Here is a 25,736-nt window from a genome sequence, read left to right on the forward strand (position 1 = left end):
TTAACAACCAGGTATGCTACAGCTGTAATTAGACTATCTAAATTAACAAGAAAAGGCTGTTTACTAGGGGTGTAATGATTCACTTGTTTTCTCAATGCATCAATTACAAATCCTGACAATGCATAGGCCTATGCATCGATCTTGATTTCAGTCAGTAATCGATTTTAAATGCTAAGAATCAAATTAATCGTGATTTGATAGCCCTATTTTAACGATCTAAGCGCATGGTCTAAAGCGCACGGCGCAAGTGCACTTAGGGCATGTCTGAATCCACTTTTGCTAGTCGGCGTGCCCGGCACATGGTCTAAAAGGGTTGTCTCTATTCTCTTAATGAGTAATGGGTGTGTTTTGGCGGTAACGTGAAATAAACCAATCAGAGTCTCATGTCTCATTCTCTTTAAAAGCCAGTTGTGCTCGCACCATGGCGGATTCGCTATTTAATTTGCAAGTGGAAAAGCTGAACGCTTCTCTAGCAAGGAAACGGATCTGCTCGTGCACGAGGTTAAAGCACGCGAGCAGACCATCTACGGGACAAGCCGGATTCCACCAAAGCATTTTTATCTTTATGCACACAATAATAATCTTTTACATTGTAATCCTTTAATTTTCAATATTTGGCATGTTTGTGTGCTGCTGCGCATTCCTGTATAATAAGCAGAGTGTACGCGCGTTGTGTACCTACATATAGGCGCATATTACTAATGCGCCCTTTAAATAACGATAAATTGTGTTAAATGAACTGTATCTTTTTGTCCCTTGAGAAATAATAGTTCATTGTTGCTTTTTTTATTGCAGCCAAGACTTACAGACATGTACAGAAATGAGCTTTTAATTATAAACTCACCCTTAGAAATATTTACTGGAGTAAAGGATGTGACAACCAGCCCCAGTTTCCACAGTATACAAGTTGTGTTGTATTAATACAGCTTATTTGCATATTGTATTTGGCTTTGAAGTTTAAAACAAACAACATGATGACGAGACAAGCAGCAGAAAAAAACTAATAACTGATGAGCTGCAAAGAGTTTTTTAACTTATGAAGCATTAGAAATATGAGGAAAAAACAATGAAAACTGCATCTGTTTAAATGTCTGACAGTCATTCAACTGAAATGGCACATTCCACTGCAACTGAATGCAATATCTTTTCAGAGACAAAGTTTATGTTGTAGATGAAACATCTTCAAGTGTAAAGAATCATTGCATCATTAAAATCCATCAAACAGAGTTTAGGGAGAAACTTCAAATTCTTGATTCTTCTAAGAATTGTATGCAGTTTTAGATTACTCCCATTGCAGTTGCTTTTTATCTTTCATTTTTTTCATAGTGATGATTTTCAATTTAATCAGAACTGATTTATTTGGATTAGCTGAAGTTACACATGAAGAAAATAATACAGGTTTAAACATATTGTCTTCATGCACCAGAACACTTGCAGATCTTCAATTTGACGGTCCAGAGAGATGATCATAATTTCATCTGAACATGGACCTGCTTATGTTTATGTATACCAGTTATATCTGAATATACATTGTTTTCTCTCTTTGAGTTGATTATGAAAACAAGGCATATAATTATGTCCAAACGTTTAGTATACAGGACTATAAGTTTGGAAAATTAATTATGTACCACTGCTAGGTGCATATATGAGTCTCACACACAGGTGTTAAAACGTACAATGAAGTTATGTAGGATCTACTCTTTGTAGTGTTGACTGCTGAATTATTTAGGGCTCCATTCTTCGTACCTCACTTAATACATCTGAGATGATCTGACAGATCCCAGATCTTCTAATCGTGATACCTGATCTCTGGCTAATTTGGTTCTTCAAACTAATTTATGGATTTGATAAAAATATCTGGATTAAGTTATTGTCTGATATTACTGCAGGTTCTTGTGTTCATTGGAAAAGGCAGATATATTGATAATCGAAAACATGATCAACAATGTGACTCAACAGTTTCAGTGGTGTAAGCAGTAGCGCATAATATGTGTAGAACTGGCTTGTGACACGAGTCACGCGACTGATCCGGGTTCGAGTACGCCTTTTGCCGAGCTCACTCTTCTCCCTTTTCCCATCACATATCACACCAGAAAGGCATTTATTTTCAATAAAAATGAAGAACATTTTCTAAAAGTGGAAGTGACTAACGAGTGTTATAAAAGTATTTATAATTGTAATAAATATAATCATTTACACTCTATGTTAATGTACAACAATACTGCAGTGCAAATAGTATACAGTGCTGCTTGAAAGTTTGTGAACCCCTTGCAGAATCAGTGAAAATGTGAATAATTTTAACAAAATAAGAGGGATCATACAATATTCATGTTATTTTTTATTTAGTACTGTCCTGAGTAAGATATTTTACATAAAAAATGTTTACATATGGTCCACAAGACAAAAAAATAGCTGAATTTATAAAAGCGACCCCACTCAAAAGTTTGTGAACCCTTGATTCTTAATACTGTGTGTGGTTACCTGGATGATCTACAACTCTTTTTTTTATGTTTTGTGATGGTTGTTCATGAGTCCCTTGTTTGTCCTGAGCAGTTAAACTGCCCAATATTCTTCAGGAAAATCCTCCAGATCCCAAAAAATCTTCAGATTTCCAGCATCTTTTGCATATTTGAACCATTTTCAGCAGTGACTGTATGATTTTGAGATCCATCTTTTCACACTGAGGACAACTGAGGGACTCAAACACAACTATTAAAAAAGGTTCAAACATTCACTGATGCTCCAGAAGGAAACACGGTGCATTAAAACCTCATTCAGACTGTCAGTCCAAATCTGATTTTTGTGCATATCCGATTGAAATTCGATCAGATTTAGCAAGTCTGAACGGCCAAAAATCACATGAAATGCTATTTTTACAAATCTGTTTCGAACTACATTCATATGTGGATTGTCATCCTATTCAAATCGCACTTCTGGAAATCCGTTTCAGTCTGGCCGCTCTGATCGGATTTCGCGTGGTTTATGTGACTTTCTCACGCAACATAAAACGTAAACGTCAGACGTTGCTATAGGAAACATGCTGAAAGTCGCTGCAGAAACAAGGCCGTGTTGTTGCAAAGTGCCGAACGAGCAGAAATTAGCAATAGTGCTATAACTGAGACGTGTTTTGAGTCCGCCGGAGATGACAGCACGGAATAAAACCGCTCATACCAGTCTCCTATGTTTCTGCCGTTGCCTCATCATAACGCAGTTGTTGTCAGCTCGTGTAGTGTGTAACCCGCTTTTGCAGATCATTTAGGTAGTGTCCATAGACTGTAAAGGTAGTGTCACGTAGTGTGAACACCACAAAGAGTTCAAGACTCCACAGCAAGTCACATAGTCTGAAACAGCACAGCGATCTGCCAACGTTTAAAATCCTGTAGTGTAAACTTGGCATTAGTAATTCCAAACTTCGCGAGGCAGACGACAACATTATGTGACGATTAAATACAATAAACTTGTTAAACACTAATTATAACTGCTAGTTTTAGTGCTTAGGATTTATCATGGATTCACTGCATTTACGGCCAGCAAAGCAACGTCAAGTCACTATGGAGGTAGATTTGTAGCTAATCTCCAAATAAATAGATTATGATCCACAAATAAATGTAAAGATATTCACAAAAAATAATCGTATGCACAAATGAATACTCACACTCTCACTACAACCAATCACGTTTTGCTTTACAATCGGGGGCGGGAATTGAGCTGAAGCTGTTTGTGTGAAAAAAACACCCCGTTTACAAAATGTAACAGATTTTATTGTGATTAATCTTTTAATTTGTTTTGTACATATTTTTGTGGGTGTAATTATATATAAGGTCTGCATTATCCATCTTACAAAGAGGGACTCTCTTATTTTGACGGGTATTATGGTCTGAGTGTTACTGATCACTGCAGTAATGAACAAGAGAACGTGTCGTGCACATTATTACGGTTCATCAGAGTTTTCTTACGGATAGAAAGTTTACCAGTTTGTTAAGCAACCCTGAAAAGGCATCAGCTCTTACAGTGATTATCTAGAGTTCAAAACTGACATTTAATGGTAGCTAACGTACAATAAAACTTCATGAAACTCATCAATAAAGTTTCAGTCATCATTCGGACGGGGTCCGCTACACAAAAGATTTTTGGAGTATATTCTTCATTTTGCCATCAGGATCAGTGAATCGGGATAAAGGCTATGCACGAATTATGATCATCCACAGATCCCGAGCTATAACACCTCTACCTGACACGAGCGGCGCAGCACGGTGCGATGCAGCAAATAAGGCATTATAATCATTATAAACAAATGGATTACATTATTAGTGTCCATGTACATGCAGCTATAATGTCTACAAGCGGCACGGTGAGAAACGACGAGTCAGTGGCAGTAAATGGATGTCCCTTTCTACAGTAGCTATAATACCACACTTACACAATATAATATTGTATAATACCAAATATGAGCCTGAATGAGCATCAGTGATGTACCAGTACGAGCCTCGCATCACTGCAGCTATTGTTTTGGATCATGCAAATAAAGAGGTTGCAATGCTGAAAAATACATTTTTTGTATTTATTTTGGATGCTGTAAATAACTTTTACAATAAAAAAACTATTAAGTCTGATTCATCTGAAATATTTGCGTGATCAAGTGTTTGACTGCTGGACATTTTACTTTTAAATGAAATGCATAATCTATAGGCTATGTAATTCAATAACCTGTCATATTTAAAAAGTCTATATCTTCTCTACAAACAATGGTAACGTTAAAACGTTTAATTAATGTTAAAAATATTATTTAAGGGCCTGTTAATGTTTAATAGCTGGTTTGCTGCTCATATCTGTCGATGTTTGATTAATAAACTGGGAAATGCTGTTGGTTGTTGTTATGTGACAACAGTTTAATGTATGTTTATCACAAGGTTAAATCCAGTTGGATAAGTTAATAGCTAATTATTGAGGCTTTCTGTTCAATCTTGAATAACGTGACGCTTCCATAACGCATCCGTATCCAATATACCGTTGTTGTTCCCATAACAGAGAGCACTGTTTCTCTGGCATTTTTAAATGGCGCATAAAATATAATAGTTTGGCTTGGCTTGACACACAGTCTAATGGCCTAACGAATTATAAATGTTCAACCTTTTTTACTGTACCATTGTTTAAGAACCCTCTACTTCCTTTCTAAGCCAATGCAGGACGAGACCGCCCCCGATTGTAAAGCAAAACGTGATTGGTTGTAGCGATAGTGTGTTGCGATTGGTCAGCGCAACGTGGCCGTTATCTGATTGGCTTGAGTAGTCGGTGGGTGGAGTAGACCTATTTGTGGATTTGTCTGCAGTCGTGACGCTAGAATTGTTCCAGAATCCACAAATGCACGAGGTGATCCACAAATGCACAGAAAGCAATTCACAAATGTACAGATGGTGATTCACAAATAAATGCAGGCAGAGTTGTGCTTGTGACATAAAAACATATTTGTGAATATGTTTTTTTATTAGCAAATCTCTTATTATTTATTTGTGAATTTAATTAATTTTTGTGAAACTCCTAACATATATTTGTGGATCTCATTCTATTCATTTGTGCATACGATTATTTTTTGTGAATATCTTTACATTTATTTGTGGATCATAATCTATTTATTTGGAATTTTGCTACAATTCTACTCCCATAAGTCACCTTTATTTATATAGCGCTTTTTACAATGCAGATTGTGTCAAAGCAGCTTTACAGTGAAAACTGGTAAATAATTTTGGCTGCACAGCTGCTCTTAAAGAAAATGGTGTCATTGTCCAGCTTAAGTAAATTCAGTATTGATTCATTCCGTTGTAAAAATCAATAATTAGTTAATTTATCTATATATTAGCACCACTGGTGTCAAAAGTATTCACATTCAATACTCAGGTAGAAGTATAGATACTAGGGTTTAAAAAGACTTCTGTAGTATCAACTCAAGCTTTTACTCAAGTAAAAGTGCAAAAGTACTGGTTTCAAAACTACTTTAAGTATAAAAGTAAAAGGAAAAAAAATGCCATTAAGGACAAAAGCTAGGCTGCGCCACAGAAAACATTTTTCTAAAGGCCATAATGACTATAATGTTATATTAAAATGTTAATGTTGAAAAATTTGGGATGCACATTTCGCTCAAGTTCTCTTCTTGAGTCTCTGCCACGGACATCTTCATACTTGGCTACATACGTCTGCTATGTCCAGTGTTGGGGGTAACGAGTTACAAAGTTAGTATAGCCTACTTATCACAACGTTGTCAATCGCAAACACTAATTTATTCAAACGTCTCTCTACCGAACTACCTACTGTGGCTTAATTTGCGGAGGACGAAGAGAAAGCACCCGTTTGATAAATGAGCCAGTAGTGGAGAAAAAATAACTTAAGAAATACTCATTACTCTTTTTTGAGTAATGACCCCAATACTGGCCTCCTTGCTGGAGTGTGACGTGATTTGTGTCATGTGCAGGTGCGATGGATCGCATACAAACCAATAGGGTGTCGGAATGGTATATGTTTATACTGCTCATCCAACCACAATCAAATTCACTCTATCCAGATGGCGCGATTTATCTGGATAGGTTTTTTTTTTTTTTTTTTTTTTTTAAAAGATGACAGGCCGGAATGAAAACAAGCCAAAATGAAACAGGAGTAACGAGGCTATTTTTAAAATGTAAGGAGTAGAAAGTACAGATAATTGCGTGAAAATGTAAGGAGTAGAAGTAAAAAGTAGGCTGAAAAATAATTACTCCAGTAAAGTATAGATACCCAAAATTTCTACTTAAGTAAGGTAACGAAGTATTTGTACTTCGTTACTTGACACCTCTGATTAGCACTGGAGAAAACAGTGATGTCATCATCCAGCTCAGTTCTTTTCGCATACAAAGGTGTCAATGCAGGCAGATCAAAAACATTGTTGAATATCAAGTGTCCCCAACTAAGCAAGCCAAAGGCGACAGTGGCAAGGAACCCAAACTCCATCAGGTGACATCAGATGACAAAGAGGTGATAAAAATGGACAGAAAAAAAAAACTTGGGAGAAACCAGGCTCAGTTGGGGGGGCAGTTCTCCTCTGGACAACAGCGAAACAGTGCATGATTATGATTCAGGCAGCGTTACAGGTCATAAGACTGATTTGACAGTTTATTTTAATGAATATCAAAAATATAAAAGGTGTGCATCATAGCTGACACCTAGATGAACACTTTACAGTTGGTTTTATGACTCTAAATTGTTCTCTTCAAATGCTATTGAAGTTAGAAACGTGTATACCAATGTCGTATGTAACTTTACAGACGGTCCCTAAATTTGCGAATATCGAACGTCCAACGTCAAACCACCTTTATGCCAGTAGCTTACGGGAACATAAAGCCCGCCTAATTTGATAGGTCATTTCAAACATTTTGACATAATGAGCGGTGTTTGACCGCTTACAGCTCAGATGAGAAGGTCAGTAATCTTGGCGTTGTGCAATACAGGTGCTGGTCATATAATTAGAATATCATCAAAAAGTTGATTTATTTCACTAATTCCATTCAAAAAGTGAAACTTGTATATTATATTCATTCATTACACACAGACTGATATATTTCAAAATGTTTATTTCTTTTAATTTTGATGATTATAACTGACAACTAAGGAAAATCCCAAATTCAGTATCAGAAAATTAGAATATTACTTAAGACTAATACAAAGAAAGGATTTTTAGAAATCTCGGCCAACTGAAAAGTATGAACATGAAAAGTATGAGCATGTACAGCACTCAATACTTAGTTGGGGCTCCTTTTGTCTGAATTACTGCAGCAATGCGGCGTGGCATGGAGTCGATCAGTCTGTGGCACTGCTCAGGTGTTATAAGAGCCCAGGTTGCTCTGATAGTGGCCTTCAGCTCTTCTGCATTGTTGGGTCTGGCATATCGCATCTTCCTCTTCACAATACCCCATAGATTTTCTATGGGGTTAAGGTCAGGTGAGTTTGCTGGCCAATTAAGAACAGGGATACCATGGTCCTTAAACCAGGTACTGGTAGCTTTGGCACTGTGTGCAGGTGCCAAGTCCTGTTGGAAAATGAAATCTGCATCTCCATAAAGTGAAATAAATCAACTTTTTGATGATATTCTAATTATATGACCAGCACCTGTATATCCATGCAGCACCAAAGTAGAGTTAATATAAGCAAATTATTTCACAACGTTTATTATACAGGCACCTCAGAAAATATGTTGGGGACCTCAATGGTGGGTAGGGCCCTGAGCACTAGTAAAGTCACATCACGTTTGTTTATATAGCACTTTATACGATAGATTGCTTAAAAGCAAGCAGCTTTACAGTATTAAACATGAAAAACAGTGTCAGTGTCTCATTTCATCAGAAGTACAACTTCATTTTCTACTATAAAGCGGCTTTCCAGTGTGTTCATGTTTTTACTCACAGATGTCCAACCTCGACAGACAGAAGATATGAACCGGATAAGATTTCCACGTGAAAGAAGGTGGAGCCTCAGCGCACACCAATTACATAATCGCCATGGACCAATGGTAGTACGAACGTTTTTACCAGCCAGTGCGAAATTTTCCAGAAAGTTTGCTTTGGCAAGCTGTTTCAATTTCCCAAAACTAACTCCAAACGAACTGCATTTTGGCCTGATTTTGCTCAAAATTACATCACATCAGTTTGTTCTTTGATTTCACTTGAAGCATATCAGAGCCTTAACTGTTTGACTTTAGTTAAGTTGTTATGCAGTTGCATTCACTATATAAGGGGCGAGACAAAAATACTATTGAAATAATAGCAAGCATGGGGCGGCATATTTCCCGTGACTAGCCATAACCTCTAGTTACTGTCTCAGCTTTATTCAAATTGTTATATTATTAACTATAGAGTGCTAGACAAAAATACTATTGAAATAATAGCAAGTATGGGGCGGCATTACTTCATAGTACTACTAGCCATAACCTCTGACTATTGTTTGAGCTTTAACTAAGTTGTTAAATTGGCAACTGTAGAGGGCTAAATTGAACTACTGTTTAAATAATAGCAAGCATGGGTGGCCTACTAAATAGTAGTCATAACCTCTGGCTAATGATCAGACTGGCGAGTTTGTGAAAGTGAGATTCATGTTAAACGGCCGACATGAGAATCTAAGCGACATTGGAATGAATAAATTACATTTTTATTTTACAATATATTAAATTAGAACAGTTGTTTTAATTTTTAATATTTCACATTACTGTTTTTGACTTTTTTTGATCAAATAAATGCAGCCTTATTGAAAACATACATAAAGAATCTTATTAATCCCCACGACAGTCTGTATCACATATATAATATTTACAATATATTAAAATGAACAAGAAATTTAAAACAATCATACCAGAATTCAAAATATTAGTCCATGCTAGTTTATTTCAGTTGTTACAGGCAGTGATGTGTTCAATAAATGTCCTCAAGTCCTCACAGGAAGAGCACAACTAACTTAAATTAATGTAGACGAACGTTGAACATTGCTTGCTCTGCTGTGTACAGTTTCATGAATGAATGAATGCCTGTCGTTCAATCATGTACGACTGCATAAAACGTACATACTAATAAAAACATTATAAGCTGCTTCGAAAAGGTAAACAAACATAGTTTAGGCATAAGTCAGCGCAACATTGAAATTATCTTTATGAAATCCACTTAACGTGCTCAGATAATGTTAACTAAATTTCTCAGTTGGGAAACTCATGAATATTCATGTATGCTCCACATTCGGAAACCGAAAATCTCATAACACCGGGTTACAATTGTTACAATTTGGTTTTATATTCGCACATTCGGACTTCCGCATAGGCTACAATAACTTTGTACACTACATTGGACATTCAATGGACGTTCGCAAGTAAGTATGCCATTAAAATAATACTTGCCCATTTTGATCGACTGTGAAAAATGTTGTAGGTTTACAATCGTTGGTTGTAAATATCGTGTCGCTGTTTAGAATTTGCAAACATTAACTTTATTGCACATTATTAGAACGTTCTTAAACGCGGAAGTCCGAATGTGCGAATATAAAACCAACTTTACCCAAGTCATAATTTAATTGAAAGTTGACATATCATGACATTACTCAGACCAAATCAAATTAGCGACAGACACGTACTTGCACATCCGGGTAACTTTACAGATTGATCAGTAATTCTGCAAAATGAATGTTTTCGCAAATAAAACAGTGGTAGCGGCAGTCAGAGTAAAATCAATTGCCACATGACTTATTAGATTTTAAATAACTTACCCAAACAGCAAACAATTCCAGCAAAGCTTTAGCTTCTTGGTTGATGCTGTCTTCCAGGGGTATCGCTTATAATCGCTGGGGTTGAAATGCTTTAAAAAGATTTGGCTTTCTGCACCAAAATAAGCGATCTGGTGTAGATCTTCCTTTGCTGATTAACTAAAATTTTTAATTAAAAGTTCATCTTGAAAATGGCATGGATAATATATTAGCAACAATATCCTCACTAGTGTTACTTCTGTGTTCCATTGTAAACAATGCTATTCAGCTATTCAGTGTTTTTGTCCCCCAATCGCGTTCCCCACAGCGGGCGGAACTTGTCATAAAGTTAGTTATAACAAACCCCACCCATTTAGAGGGATGATCTGATACGGTATGATATTAACGTCTGCTCTCTAATCGCTCTCTCGCAGTGCTTTTATCTCACACACGTTTGAGTGCTCGCTAAAAGCTAAAGACGATCATCAGTACAATGAAGCGCTGCTGTGTTAGTTGCCGTGTCAGACACAAAAATGGCGGCAGGCATAGCGCAAGTGATGTCTTTGAAATCCATGGATTGGGAGAAAACTGCTGTCTTTCATTTAAATGTGTTAATATGTAAGAATTTTGCAGTAAAATATTCAAAAACCACTATGCCAGTGTTATAAATTTTGTTCACTTGAGTATTTGCAATATCCCAAATGTTTCCAACTATTTGTAAATCTTGAGAAAATTGCAATTTTAACCAAGGCTCCGGGACGTGTGATGAGTCGCCTGTCAATTGCGTCATACCCACGTTACCCTCGGTTTCCGGTTTAATTTTGTAGAAACCATGGAAACACCAAAGACACTTTAATATATTACGTTTTTTTCACGTTTTTTTTTTTTTTTTTTTTAAGATTTATTTTTGCCGTTTTTGCCTTTATTATGATAGGACAGTGATTAAACAGGAAGCGAAGTGGGAGAGAGAGAGGGGGACGGGATCGGGAAAGGACCACGAGCCGGGACTCGAATTCGGGTCGCCCGAAGCGCATTGACGCTACATGTCGGCGCGCTGCCCATGAGGCCATCGGCGCCAACAATATATTACGTTTTAATAGACAAGGGACAACTGTTCTGATATACTTATAGACAGAAAACTATGTATTGTTATATACCTCAACACGTTTAGTCTTATTGTTTAAATCTAATTTTCTTGATTTTTTGCGAGTACCATGCTTTACCATGCCTCAGACAAAAACACTATTTTGTGAAGTAGCTAACATAGCATAATCAGACGCAGCTTTATTTTTAGTAAGAGTAATACAGCATTTTCTCCATCATACAATATGTTTTGAAATTAATTCCATGCCATTTATCAACACAAGCCATCCAGCATTTAATATGATATTCTAAAGTCGATCTGTTTTACTGCAGTGTGTCTCAAACAAGTGTCTCACAGCAGCCACCGAGTGAACGCACAGAGTAACGTTATAACATCATTTTCAACACACTCAAATGTATCTAATATGATAAACAGAGCTGTGTTACCTCATACTCATGACCGGAAAAGCGGAAGCGGCGCCGGCAACTGTCTGGCATAATAAAAGTTCTGCTGCTCGCGGCGTGTGTTGCGCAATCGCTCCAGCGGCCTCGTTCAGCTCCCACAACACTCGGTCCCGCTCTGCTTCATACTACAGTAATGTTAATAATCGCATCCATGAACATGATTTCTTCCCGAGTCCTATCCCTATTCTTATGATTCACATGATTCCTATCCGTCCGTTGAGGTGAAGACCACATGTCCCAAGGTTCCACGCTCAAACTTGGCATCATCAAGCTACGCCTTTGTTTTGAATAGGCCTCTAGCAACCTCTAGCGGACAGAAAATTGTACATATTGCACCTTTAACACTTCACATTCCAAAGCAAACTAAATAGGCAGATTAGAAGGGTTTATTTCCTAAAAAAGATTTAGATGTTTGTTGTCAAATTATGAATTATAAAATAACATTAGAACTATGATTTTTTAAAAAAATGCATTTACTTTTTAAATTATTAAAAGTTTTTAAATATTATTTTTACAATAGTTTAGGGCCCCTCTGAAGGCCTAGAAGGCCCTGACAGTTCCCATTTGATATATACATATACATATTTTAGGAACAAGTTTTGTTTGTCATTTAATGCAAGAAAGAAATTGGTTTCTGCTACTTTTTTATCTGTACTTGATTATGGCGACGTAGTGTATCAGTTTGCACCATTATACTCTCTACTTTAGATGCTGTTTATCATGGTGCTCTAAGATTTATATTAAATTGTAAATCTTCAACTCATCATTGTGCCTTGTATAACAGAGTGGGTTGGCCCTCTTTGTCTAGTAGGAGAAAAATGCATTGGTACTTAATTATTTATAAAGCCATCTTGGGGATGTTGCCTTCGTATCTTTGCTGTCTTATTCAACAGAAAACTGTTAAGAAATATTTTCTACGTTCTCAGAACTGTTATACTCTTTCTGTTCCTTTTCTTAGATCTGAATTGGGTAAGAAGGCTTTTGTGTATGCAGCCCCGTTTGACTGGAATCACCTTCAATCGAGATTGAAGTTACAAAATTTGTTGTCTTTGGAAAAATTTAAAGTAGTCATTCGGCAAATGGAAGTTGATTCAATGAAATGTAATTGTTAAAATGTCATTTTGTAATTTTGTTTGTACTGTGTAAATTTGTGTCGAAACTAATTGTATTGCTGCTCATTTTGGCCAGGCCACTCCTGTGAAAGAGATTTTTAATCTCACTGAGTTTTTTTCCTGGTTAAATAAAGGTTAAATAAAAAAAAAAAATGAAAAAATATATAAATATTCTCCCCTGATCTTTTGGCTTCAGCCCTTGATGTTTTCAAATCATAGAAATGCCCTGGATGCATCTTCAAATTTAACAAATTCCTATGGTTATGCGTGTCAAATTAAATTGTATTTTTGCTTTCGCACTACACAAGCAAACTGTGAACATAAATCACTGACATAGATTCTTTTGATGCTGTAAACGCTGGTTCAAACCAAGTAAATATAACCAGAACAAAATATCAAAATATGACAGACTGACACACTTAAATATGGCAATAGCTGCCATGAATGTTCAAATAACAAACAAATGTTAATTAAACATATTGTAATATTGTATTTGAGTTTGTATTTTAGATTCCAGCTCTGCTCACAACCTTCAACTTCATGGGATGCATGATCTCGTGATGCTTTTTAAACACAGATTTTCCATTACTATCTGCTCCAGCTCATCCAAAGAATAAATATTCTTAATTAAAATTTTAGTTGCAAAAAGAAACTCATATGCAGGTTTAATTTATATCTGTCTAGAAAAATAATTTAAAACATTTAAAGCAGAAGCCTCTATACCAAAGGATTTACAAGATCATAAAAAAATAATAAAAAATACAAATAAAAAAATTCAGTCAAGTGTGTCCAAACTTTGGCTGGTAGTTTATATTTGCATAGATACAAAATTGATAGTTAATTTTGTCCTTTTTCACCAGCAAATTAAAGCGAGAAAATCATATCGTTAGATGTAGTCAGAATGACAGCAACAAATATGAATAAAAAGGTGGTCCATTTTCAGTTATGATAAGTTATGATCATCTCTTCGGTCATCAAAGTCAAACTGAAGTTTTATAATGTTTACTTTCTTTCATTAAGAAAGAGTTCAATGGAACTACAGCTAATACAGATTTCTGATTAAGTTGGAAAAACATGTGAAAAAAAAAAAAAAATCTCTTAAAGGAAGTAATCAGAAACTGCACCCGATTCTGAGATGAGTTTCTCCCTACATTAAAATGGCGTCGAAGGAAAGAGAGTTGTCGTTTGTTTGTCTAGGCCAAACAAGACTTTTCTGAACACTCCTGCAATATAGGGAAGACTATTAGTCTTTACTTTTTCACTCTTTTCAAATAAATTGCATTATGAAGATATACTATATTTTCTTAATTTGCCTACAGGCATTTATCTGACGAATACGTTAAAGAAGCCGTGTAGTTCTCTCTTGCTAATGGATAGCTAATATAATACATACCATCAGTGATCATCAGCAGTATTGACATCAAAACACAGATCGGTGGTCGTATCTTCCGATATACAAAATTAAACAAAACGATCATGTCTACTAACTATAAAATTATCGTAAATATAGATATTTCGCTGACAGAAGCTCATGGACGTGACATGTCCTTAGATCAACTTTACTTTCACTTCTAATTTTTACTTTCTCTTTCAAATCGTCGTAAGGCGGTGTCAAGTCATTTGATCGAAATATACGCAGTGCAGTAAACACATAGCTTACTCAACACGTTAACATAATGCTGATGAATCCAAGAGAAAATAATCAAATAATCAAACAAGTCTTTATAAATGATCATAAACAAACAAACAAACAAAAAAATACCATTCCCACAATGCACTATTCCTATAACGTTCACTTAAGTGAAGCGGGCTGCCAAGTCCGCGGTTTTCCCGCGGCATTGGGGTACTAACACTGTTGCGGCGGGTTGTTTTTCAATTAGCCCTTTGAATGCGAATTTTACTAGGGGACCACCGTCAACAACGCGGACTTTAGCCCTCGGAAAGCGATTTTTACTGAGGGACCCACCCTGAAACGCGATTTGGTTCAGTTTGAGTATCAATTGGGCAGGTTTTGTTGTGAAAACCTGGCAACCCTGGGCGTTAGCCCGAGAGAAGCTGCTGATATTTTAAAAAATAAATACCACTTTCCTGGTATTTGGTGTCTTTTGGAAACGACAACATAAACATTTAGAAAATCAAGATTTTAGAATAACGTTTTGTGTGATCCTAATAGGCAGATGTGAAAACTTCAAAAAAAAAAAAAAAAAAGAGAGAGAGAGAGAGATTTTGGTCAAGCTCAGGCAAATAAATTTAAGCATTTATAAAACAAAACTATGAAATGGAAGACCCAAAATGTCCACCCTAGAGAACAAAGAACACACACACACACACACACACACACAAATTATAAATATTCAGTCTCAGTGTTTCAAGTGACCCAGACCTGAATGTTTACTGTGATCATGATCGTGTAGTGTGACACACTGTGATCTTCAGAATTGCCCTGCCTCAAAAACCTTTTATTTTATTTATTTTGCTTGACAAAATGGTACTCAAACCAATCAATTCATCTTAACTTGTGTTTTCTGAGTAAAAAAGGCATAGCATGTGAATAGTACAGATTACTAGATTTTTACAATTTAGTTAAGACATTAAGTAGTTAACGAAGTGTTAGTTAGAATCACTGTTGGATTTTACAGCACCTTTATCATTCATAATCAAAAATTATGCAAATAAAAGTCAGCTTTATTGTTTGTGCTCAAGAAACAATATTGTTTTAAACAGCAATTACACTAAACCATTAAGATGAAAGATCTCAATGACAGAACATTACTAAAACTTCAATTTGTATTTTTAAAATCCATGTGACATTTTACCTGATGGTCTTTATTTCTAGATTCCTCAGCTTCTCTTTTCTTTTGCTTCATTCTGTGGAGAAATTAATCAAATTAACTATGAAAAACACTTTGCAAATATGAACATATGTGAATGACATCAATTCACAGCAATAATAATGCTAACAAGTGTTTAATACAATGATTGCAGGAAAAACATGTTTAGAACATGTTTATCCAAAGCTATAGGGAACAGTTTGTCATGTCAACTCTTCTATCAGCCCAAGCGGACATTGGAATCAGGAGACCAAGTGATGGTGAAAAATGTTTATTAATGTTAGTTGCATCTTTCTCAATGCTCAGTTTGACTTCATCTGACTTGAAGTTTTACTATATCAAGCAAAGAATACAGAGAATTACTGCTTCACAACATCATCCTGTGATCCTGAAAACCTTCATATAACATTATACAATAATATACAGTATAAAGAGCAAAAAACAACCAGAAAAGTAATGTAAAGAATAGAATATATATGTATGTACATTATATACATAAGAAAAATGATAAAATAAGCATGGAAAACAACATAAATCAATAGGGACACATATGTATGTTTGCTCTCTTGAAGTTACACACCCTGCCTGCTATTATACACTCAAATTAGATCATGCATGTCGCATAAATTCTGCCTGTCACATGACTGATTTGGCCCCAAACTAATGTGGCTGTCGATGGCTTGTTCAGGTCCCGTAGCATCAGGCTGTTAAGGATCCTGAGTGCTTATGGGCATGATAGTCTGGACCTTCTCTTCTCCTCCAGCTCCTTCTGGATCTTATAGATCTTCTCAGCCAGCAAGTGGTAATATTCAGCCTGAACACAAGACGTTTGGATATAAAAAACACAGAACAGCTTTTCTAATTTAAATAAAGGCAAACAAACAAATGAATAAAAAAGGTTGAAATGTAGCAAGTTCAGGTGCGTTACCCTACTGTTGGCAGACTCAAAGAAAGTTAAACATTTTGGAGGATTAAAAGTAGCATCTCCAAATCACTAGATATCTTTCTTTTCCCCATTATGCTCACTGAAATGATCAGACAAATTGTATTTACTTATTGACAAGAAAACCCTGATGCACTTGTGTGCAGTTTTATTTTCACTATAATCAATATCATGCAAGATGAGGTTTTTGACAAGGTTAATGATGAATATTGTACATGCCATTATTGTTGATGGCGGGCGCAGCTGGCTGACTGGACAGAGGAGCCTGAATGTCAGTGTCGGGAGAGCTCAGTGTCACTGTAAACAGCAGAACAAATTACATTCAAATAAATAAATAAATATATAAATAAATACATGATTGATTCACAACCATATATAAAACTGAATTAGCCTAAGTCCATATGAAAACAGGCCCCAGTGCTTTCCAGTTTTTGTCAGTAAAGCAGTTTTTAATGTTGTCCATGAGCAATGCTGCGGTTCTAGTGATCAGTTATGCATTTACAGATGTTTTTAAATATTAGTTAAAGTTATTAGAAAGTGATTTCTATTGGTCTTAAAAGAAGACTTTACATTGGTTCTTTTGTTTGACAAGTTGTACACACCTGCAAAAACATTTCAAAAGTTGTAATAATAATTATATAATATAGTAATGCTTATAAATTTAAAATGCCCAGCAGACAATTAATATGCAAACTATTTGTTAATATTCACTGGATTAAAACATTTTACCACTTAAATAATAGGCTTAATATTTGATACAAATAAGACTTAAAAGTTTTTGATTGTTAAAGTTACATACAGCATCCAAAATAAAAGCAAAGATGTATTATTTTCCAGCATTGCAACACCCACTCACTTCCCAGAATGAAGTGTAGGTTACATCTCTAATGGTCGTTTTGCCTTAAATTTAGGTCTGCTCTGTGTAGAGATATATCTAGGCTATTTGTCACTGCGGTTGTGCTTAAATGTAAAGTCAGCTGTGATTTCTAAGTGGTGCTAACAGCAGAACTACATGGGTTTAGCTGGACCTCCAGCTCCTCCTCCCTAGACCTACATGACCCAGTCCAGCTCCACCTCTGTGGACCTAGTGAAGCGCTATCAAGGGCCACTAACTGGCTGCTAATGTTAATGCAAGCCTGAGAAACTAATGAAAGAAAATATTTAAAGAAGTGCAGAGTACTGGGGTAAATATCGATGCTTATTAGATTAGGCCAAGGTCAAACATATAAGGCCAAAGAAACTTTAGTATTAAAATGTAAAAAGCCTTTATTTACTCATGGCTTTATAATTAAAAAAATAAATAAATAAATCACATACCGACATGTTGCGGCTAATAACCTTCATCAGAGTCCTCCTATACTACGATCAATTAGTCATTTTATATGGTCACCTGATTAGGTCAGAAATAAGAGAGGAAATTTAAATCATTAATATCAAAATATCAGAATATATAACATCAAAATATATTTAAATCAAACACTGAATATATCCTAAATCAACAACGTAATAATATAACATCAAAATTTAAATCACACATAATATAACCAAAAACAACAATGTATTTAAGAAACAAAGTGAATCACACACATTCACACAAAGAGAGAGAGAGAGAGAGAGAGAGAGAGAGAGAGAGAGGAGGAGGAGGAGGAGGAGGAGGAGGAGGAAGAGGAGGAGGAGGAGAAGAAGAAGAAGAAGAAGAAGATGTAAACCTTAACCATTTTAGCTTAACTAGAACGAAACGCCCACAGAATGCAATTCTGGGTTCGAAGTCGAATTCAGAAAATAAAAATGTACATTAGGCATTCTTGTCGGCGAATGTTACGAATTCCTTTTACTTCTAAAGCTGGCCTACCGTTTCGCTCCTATTGCGTATATATCACATTAAACTCGAAACTACATAGCCTAAGGGAGTAAACTGGGTTGTAATCGACATTAAATCTCTCCTAACAAAACCGTGGTAAAATAAAGACATAAACTCTTTCAAATCATTCTCAGGGTGTATTTGCCGTTTTGCAACATTTCCTCTTCAAAGGGAATGTCTATTTTGCTGACAGTGAACGTCGTGAGCAGCAGGAGAGCCGATAGAAGTTTAGCTTCTGTTCAGAGCCTCTACACAGTGTGGGAGTTTGAGTCCCTAACCTAAACACCCCGTGACAAATGTGGGGTGGAGCGTAAATCGCTGCCGTCATTTTTATTATTATTATTATTATTTTTTTTTTTTTAATTACCTTTCAGATGTATTTAAATATAAAATATTTTATAATCAATAATAACATTAAACATAGGCTATTTCATGTTTCCTCCAAACAATTTTTTCTTGAGTATCAATGTTGGAAAGGCGGGACTTAGCTCACCTGTCAATCATCATCTATGACGCAGCCGAATGAAGCAAGAGACAAACTTGACTGAGACTGGGAGAAATAACCTCAATTTTTGTGTTATTGTGTGCGTCTATGACTGATTGTGAGTACCCGTTCTAATCATTAGATAATCTTTATTAATCGTAGTATGTGATTACCGGTCAAGTTTGCATTTCTCCATTATTATTGAGTTAATCAAACTAGCGCGTTCGGCGCGTTCACGCGCTGTGTGTTCACGATTACATCATTGCAGATTGTGATATCTTTACCCTGTTCCGTATATGTTTATTCATGTTACAATGCTACTATGTTATTCATGTCAAGTTTATATGGGAGTACTGTATAGTGCGCTGTGTGATCTTTATTGCCAGTATACGGACACTTTCGGTTTCAACGTGCCGATTATGTTTACATAAATGATGACAGCGCCATACTACATAGTATTTTTCCACTGAAAGTTAATACTCTATATTGTAGTTATGTATACTACAGCATTTTATAGTGGAATTTGATGTGTAATGTGATTTAATTTATATAACAGTCAAGACATTTTATGCTGATTATTTCTTTATTTATGCTTCATTGTAGTACCACACATCTACCCACAAATTCTCGACCTCCCACTCATGTACATCTTCTGTGTTTAATAAACCCCTTTGATTTAATCTGATTGCCTTGATCCATTCCTGTGTTCTGATCGACACACCAAGAGGAAGGCTAGAGACATTAGAATCACCTTAGAATACAATCCTTTTTCAACTCCTTAACAATCAATGTTCTAGCTCTGGCTGGTGGAATTTATTAGAATTTCTTTTAATTTATTTTTTTTTAATGTCACTAAGCAACATCGCCTTAATTCATTACAGGCCCAAAACAGCTGCCATTTAATGTTAGGGGATATGGTATGGAATTGGATTTGATTGCATTTGTTTGTGCATATTTAAATGAAAGATTTTACAGTTTGTCATTTGTGGACTTTTGACAGGCCTATCCCTAGACATAAACAGAGCTGAGGAAACCCTGGCCCGAACACTATACAACTGCTCTCAGATCAGCCAAGAAACCACTGAAGAAACCACATCTGAGCTCCATCAGTAAATGAACTGAACTTTACTGTAGTTTGGTTCTGTTTGTGCCTGTTGTGTCTCTACATGCCTTTTGATGCCATTTTATGATTTAAATATCCAGTCTCATTGTTTCTGATGGTTTAAATCAACATCAGTGTTACAAAATAAACACAAAGGCCTACTGGAAATAATTAAAGCTATTTACAAAAGCCAAAAAAACTTCAGAAGACCTCACAGTACAAAATAATTCGAATTACAATGAAGAACAACACTGATGTCTGTTTGAACGCTGTCAGCGCTCATTAGTTGAAGGAAAGAGTCTTCTTTTCTCATAGTTGATTATGTTTGTGATTCCACTGAATCCAGCTGACTTTCCTCCAGATCATCAGTCTTTAGGAGAGGTTTCATTTCATGCGAATCTGCTGTGTTCCGGTTCTGGTTTGATCCATTGGCTGGAGTTTCATCAGACCCTGCTGCATTCTGGATTTAGAATAAAGGTGCGATCCTATTACGTTGTTTAGTGAATTTCCCCAGGCGAAATCCACTAATATCTAAAGTAGTGATTCTCAGTCCTGGTCCTGGAGCCTCCAACATTTCAGTTTTACAAGTTGAAAGAAATGTGTTTTCAAGCTCATGTGACTTGTTGCCGCTAGTTCAAGCATGTAGACACCATACGTAGTCAAAGCTATTGCACACTTTGGGTGCATCTCAATCAGCTCTCTAGTTCAGTAGACAGTTAGGGCACGAGTCAGCCAGTATAAGAGCTGTCTCAATCTCAAAATCCTTCCAGTGCATTGGAATGTTTGCACCCTAAAAAAAAAAAATCCCACAATTCACAGCAAAAACCAGCTGATTGAGATGCACCTTTTGTTTATTCCATTGAGGGAGTTCTGGGTACTCATAGTGCACTATGTTTTTAACTGTTTTTAACACCTACTCTGTTTTTAACTGTTATCACACTACTTATACTACATAATGGCCTGAAGTATTGCAGATATGCAAATAGTATAGTCTTAAAATTTGGGGTGGTTAACTTTACCATGTAGCCCCTGCTGGTAGATGCTGTAACTACACCATTCAGATGTCTAAAATGGTTTGTGTCAAATAAATGAGACAAACACAATCTGCAGTGCTGAGGTTTTCCAGGAGCAGGACTGAGAAACAATGATCTACACAACATCTGTGTTTTTAATCATCAAGCATTTTATGAAGTGTTAAATATCATGAATATGATTGACTTGTTTTTAAACAAACACAACATTAAATCTGATACTAACCTGAGAACGCAGATTCTGTGACCCAGTAGCTAGAGTTTGAGGAGACCTTAATGCCTTCTGTGTTCAATGAAATATTTTAAACAGATATTTTCACAATCATATACTCACTTTATCTCAGAAACCCATTGACAGAGCTGTAAAAAGTCAATTAAAACACCTAGCCATTTGCTTGGAAACATTGAGTATTTTGTAGAGGAAAAAAGTAAAAAAAAAAATAAAAAAAATAAAAAAAGTAGAGTACAAAATTATTTTGTACTCAGACTTTGTTTTATTGTACTTTGTCAGTATAAAATAAAAAAAGACTTCTGTTATATCAGCCAGAGATGATGATAAAATGACTGAATGCACTTTAATATGATGTGAAACGTCTCCTGATATTGCAATTTATTAAATACGATTAACATTAAATGTAGCACTGTATCATATTTAATGTAAATCATATTTAATAATGATACTAACCTTGCATGATTGCAGACACATTTTCATCCCTGTGTGTTTAAAAAAGTTGAAGGATATTATTTAAAAGCTGATCAGATTAGACAAAACATTACTTCACCTTCATTCATTACTTCATTCAAATGCTATTGACTAAAGTTCAGTTTGTACTCACAAGGTTCAAATACCAGTAAACTTATTAGAAATAAAGTAAAGAGGATTTCAAAGGAAAAGACGACGACTCTCAGATCTCCAACTGCTCCATCACCATTAGCTGAGAATGAACAATAGTATTTTATTTACAATAGACACTTGTATTTACATATTATGCCCAATTAACAGCATGAACAGCAGATTATAAGGCTTTATTGTAGTATTATTGCTCTAAGTCAATATAGAAATGAGAATATTTTGATCAGAATAACTTGAAGCTGATTTCTGCCCCACAGTAAGATATTACCCAGATAGCAAGCAACCATTGAAACAATATTAAATCAATGTTAATGTGTCAATGTTAACCACACTGAATCAACATCACTTTTGTACCTGCAATTTATTTTGGAAAAATGTTGAAATTTCATCCAAAAATCAATGGTAATGGCGTTGAATCAATGTTACAATGTGATGTTGGTTCAATAGCATGCTTGCACTCTCAGAAAATGAAACACAACAACTACAGCTGACTTAAAGCCACACAGCCTGAAATCAACTAAATAAAGGCAATAAATCTCTCAAGATCTCAGCAGAGAATGATTAAACAACTCCAAAAAGAGCAGCTTCACTTATTACTAACCAGTTTGACTTTATGTCATTCATCAGATGTTAATGTCTTATTTAAAATGTTTCGTCACCATTATGGTTATCAGTGTTTCCTTTAGTTGGGCAGTTTGACTCTTGGCTTTTTATGTGAGTTTGTGGTCTTTGTAACAGTGCTTACCCAAACATATAATTTGTTGCAAAGAAAGCCAGAAACAAAGATGATCAGGTGATATGGTTTTCAGCATCATAAAGTAGAATAATTCACTAATCTTATCCCTGACCAAAAGTGGTTATTTGTTATTAATAAATTCTATTCATTAAAAATACTTCCTTTCGACAGATTAGACATTCTGAATTTTGATTTTTAAAATACATTATCTGAAAAAATTTTTAGACACACGCAGACATCAAGAATCAGCTTATGAATCTCAACAATGGTTCATGCCGCTGAGAGCCACCATAGTATAAAACTCATGGCTCCCAGCATGCACTGTGGCATGATAATCACTGGTAAAAACTGTTACAAATACCACAAACTCACATAAAAAGCCAAGAGTCAGACTACCCAATTAAAGGAAACACTGATCACCATAATGGTGACCAAACATTATCAATAAAAAAATTAACATCTAAATCTGTTAATTCTCAAAAAGAATGTCTGATGTGATCTTGAGAGATTAATTGTCTTCTTTTATTTTCAGTTGATTTCAGGCTGTGTGGCTTTAAGTCAGCTTCAGGTGTAGTCAGTTGTTGTGTTTCATTTTCTAAGAGTGCAAACATGATGTTGAACCAACATCACATTGTAACATTGATTCAATGCCATTACCATTGATTTTTGGATGAAATTTCAACATTTTTTCGATATTTATTGCGAGCGCAAAAGTGATGTTGATTCAATGCAGTTAACGTTCACACATTAACATCGATTTAACATTGTTTCGATGGTTGCTTGCTATCTTGGTACCTATACTAACGTGATGCATTAGCTTCTATGTATTTACCAAAGATTTACTGTGAATTTATTAACGGAATCAGTCACTGTATGATGTTCAGGTGTTGTGTTCACTCAACTGTTTTTAGTATCAGTTCAGTCATCAGTGTAACAGAGTTCAGTAAAACAACACCAACTGATCCAAACACAAATCTGTAAGATCAAATAAAAGTTTGACTACTGGAAATGCTTTACTTGAATACCAAATTATTTATGATATTACGGTTTTATATTTTGTACTAATGTGGTAAAACATGATTCCCCTTCACAGCACATACATGCATTAGAGGAAATACTTACATAAAATAATATAGATGAGGTTCAGCAGGAATACTATCACAAAGAGGACTATAATCACGACACCTTCAAATCCTGTGTAATTTAGACTTTTGTCCCAAACAGATTTAAACAGAACTGGAATAAAGGAAGAGAGTATATAAGGTTTATAAGAGTAATAATAAAATGTGGTCAGTCCTATAAAAATAGCTACTGAGAATCAATACTGAACACATTCAGAATAAAATGATAACACTTGACACTAAGTAGATTTATTATATTTGTTAAATATATATTGTGCTCAACTATTAATGTGCATTTCATTTGTTTATGATAATGGCTCTTGAATAACACTTGATTTGTTTACCTGAATAAAAAACAGTTGACAAAACAATGTATTCTGTGTCATAACTGTAATTTTGAATAAATGTTTTGATCTTGCCTATAAGAAACAGAAAAATACAAAATAATGACAATCACAATGTACAACACATTGGCAATAATACTGTACACTCAAAACTTTTTAGTGGATTTTTTGGGGGTTTGGACAACATATACAGTATTTCCTCTAATGATCTGACAGTAATCATAAATGAATCATACCTGTGAACTCATTAACATATGGAGCCGCCCAGAGCAACATGAGAGGCCTCAGAGAATAAAGAGCACAACAAGAGACCGTCTCATTCAGAGATCCTGAAACGATGCCAGATAATCATAACTGCTGTATTAATAAACAAATACTTGAATGCTATATTATAATTCTTCAATAAACACTAGTAGAACAAAACAAAACAAAAGCAAGAAACATCAGAATATTTGGACAGAAGACTAGAAACATCTGAAGATGAAAGACCTTGTCTATAGAGAGAAAATACAAAATAACATCAATTTAATTAAATACTTTTTTATGTACAAACATAAAGACTGATTTTTATTTTTATTTTACTTTCATCATTGGGTAATTAGATATTATTTAAAACCCATAAATGAAATTAAATAAAAACCCATTAAACTATCAAGGCTGAGTAGTCTTATGTGCTCAGATGATAAATTGCATTGATTTTTTGTGTTTTTTTTTTTTTTGGAGAACGTCTACCGGGGTTAAATGATTCAAGGATTAATTTATCTATTATATGTTAAATGTCCCTCAGCCATGTTAGTGACGTAACAAATAGTGTCTACTAGATTGACTTACCCAGTAGTCTCAGTTCCAAATTAGTTTCTGTTGAAAACACATGTCTGTTTGCTGTAAACTGTACATGTGTATCGTCCTTCATCTTCAGCTCTCAGATTATCCAGGCGGAGGGAGAAGTTTCCATGTTGAATCTGATCAGTAAAGAAATGAGCTCTATCATGATACTCCTGCTGCTGGGCCTCTGGTCGACTGTCTCCATCTTGATACAGATGAACCAGAGTCTCTGAGTCTGTCCTTCTCCATTCCACCTTCAGACTTTTTTTTAATAAGTGTTTGTCAATATAACAAGGCAAAACCACTGAACCTCCCAGAAAAATCTGGTTACAAGAATGTTGCACAAGGAAACCTGAAAAGGAAAAGACAAAGCATTTCTAATGTGAATCAAATGTTAAGGCAAGACAAAAGTGAAATTTGCAAATTGAATTCTAGGTGCAACTAAAATACTATTAAAATTTAATTTTGGAATTTTAATATCAGTCAAAAGTTTGGAAACATTACTATTTTTTATTGTTTGTAAAAGAAGTCTCTGATGCTCATCAAACCTGCATTTATTTGATCAAAAATACAGAAAAAAAACAGTAATATTTTTAAAATATTTTTAACAGTTGATAAAAAAATAACAGTTGTCTATTTTAATATGCTTTAAAATATATATATATATTTTTTTCTGCGATGCATTACTCCAGTCTTCAGT

General features: G+C 35.2%; 2 long non-coding RNA genes across 2 annotated transcripts in view; both read left to right on the forward strand.

Annotated features, from left to right (window-relative positions):
* LOC127508437 (uncharacterized) overlaps window positions 1-25,736 on the forward strand; it is a 527,778-nt gene that overhangs the window by 463,416 nt on the left and 38,626 nt on the right. The window lies entirely within an intron of this gene.
* LOC127508434 (uncharacterized) lies at window positions 17,997-23,762 on the forward strand. The gene is made up of 2 exons (XR_007928813.1): window positions 17,997-19,142; window positions 20,025-23,762. It is a non-coding gene; the product is annotated as an uncharacterized LOC127508434 (long non-coding RNA).

Source organism: Ctenopharyngodon idella, chromosome 3, assembly GCF_019924925.1.
Source record: "Ctenopharyngodon idella isolate HZGC_01 chromosome 3, HZGC01, whole genome shotgun sequence".
NCBI classification, from domain to species: Eukaryota; Metazoa; Chordata; class Actinopteri; order Cypriniformes; family Xenocyprididae; genus Ctenopharyngodon; species Ctenopharyngodon idella.